Below are 1,344 nucleotides of genomic sequence, written 5' to 3' on the forward strand. Positions count from 1 at the left end.
TTAAAAATGCAGTTGTAAATAGTTTTAGCTATAGCATATAAAAAGTATCTTGTATTATAAGTTGTTATTTCATTTGTGGGGATGGTGTCTTATATTCAGCTTAATGTGTGCTAGTTAAGTATGTTTTAAAGAATTAGAATTATTGTAAGCTGAATTTCAGCAATACATTCTTGATGACATAAAGAAATCCATGTGAGAACATTTTCTCTAAAAACTGTATTTGAGATACCAGTACAAATTAGGCAGAGACACCACCTTCCGCCACACGTGGTTTCAGTGGAATGCCCAAATCTGAGCATGACAAGAAAGTTTCCCTAATGAAAACTGCCAAGAATGGCTTAGAATGGAAACAGTACCTGATAGAACTTCGGAAATATGTAGACATGTATCAATGCCTCTTCTTTTTCTCTGTGGCCAACATGAGGAACAGCAAGCTGAAGGACATCAGAATGCCTGGAAGCACAGGCAGATGTTCTTTGGCAAAAACAAGGTGATGATGGTGGCCTTGGATTGAAGGCCAGCTGATGAGTACAAAGACAACCTGCACCAGGTCAGTAAGAAGTTGAGGGATGAAGCTGGCCTCCTTTTCACCAAACGCATGAAGGAAGAGGTCAATGAGTGGTTCACAAAATACACAGAAATGGACTTTGCCTGAGCTGGGAACAAAGCAGCTTTCACCTTGACCCTGGATCCAGGGCCCCTGGAGCAGTTCCCCCACTCCATGGAACCTCCACTGAGGCAGCTGGGACTTCCTACTGCCCTCAAGAGAGGTGTGGTGAGCTTACTGTCTGACTACAAGGTGTACAAGGAGAGTGATGTGCTGGCCCCAGACCAGGCCCACATCCTGAAACCTTTTGGCCATGAGAAGGTCGAATTCAAGGTGACCATCAAGTATATGTGGGATGTCCAGTCAGGAAGGCTCCAGAAGATGGTAGAAGATGACTTGCCAGAAAGTTCACACAAGTCTTCAGAAGAATCAGAGTCAGAAAGGGAAGATGACTGACTCAGACTCAAGAGCAAAGGCTTCCAGCCTATGCTGCTCTTCCATGGACCACAGGACTGCTACAACCTTTCAGAGGAAGCAACTGTTTATCCAGCTGTGAGGAGGACAAGGAAGGGGAATGGGGACTGACTGTGTTTCTGTAAAGAACACCTGTCTGCAAATGTCTCCCTGTAGACAGCAAGAGACTCTTAGGGGGAAAAAAGGCCTTTAAAATTAAAAAAAAGTAAGACAAACAAACAAACAAACAAAAACCAAACCAAAACAAAACTAAATTAGGCAGAGAAGACTATAGAAATTTTCAAATAGAAAACACTGATTAAGAGAAGAAAACTGCTAAAGAG

General features: G+C 42.6%; 1 pseudogene; it reads left to right on the forward strand.

The window, feature by feature from the left end:
• Window positions 1–281: 281 nt before the first annotated feature.
• On the forward strand, window positions 282–1,003 carry LOC101563633 (annotated as a pseudogene).
• The last annotated feature ends 341 nt before the right edge of the window (window positions 1,004–1,344 follow it).

Source organism: Octodon degus, unplaced genomic scaffold, assembly GCF_000260255.1.
Source record: "Octodon degus isolate 3935 unplaced genomic scaffold, OctDeg1.0 scaffold00264, whole genome shotgun sequence".
Taxonomy (NCBI): Eukaryota; Metazoa; Chordata; class Mammalia; order Rodentia; family Octodontidae; genus Octodon; species Octodon degus.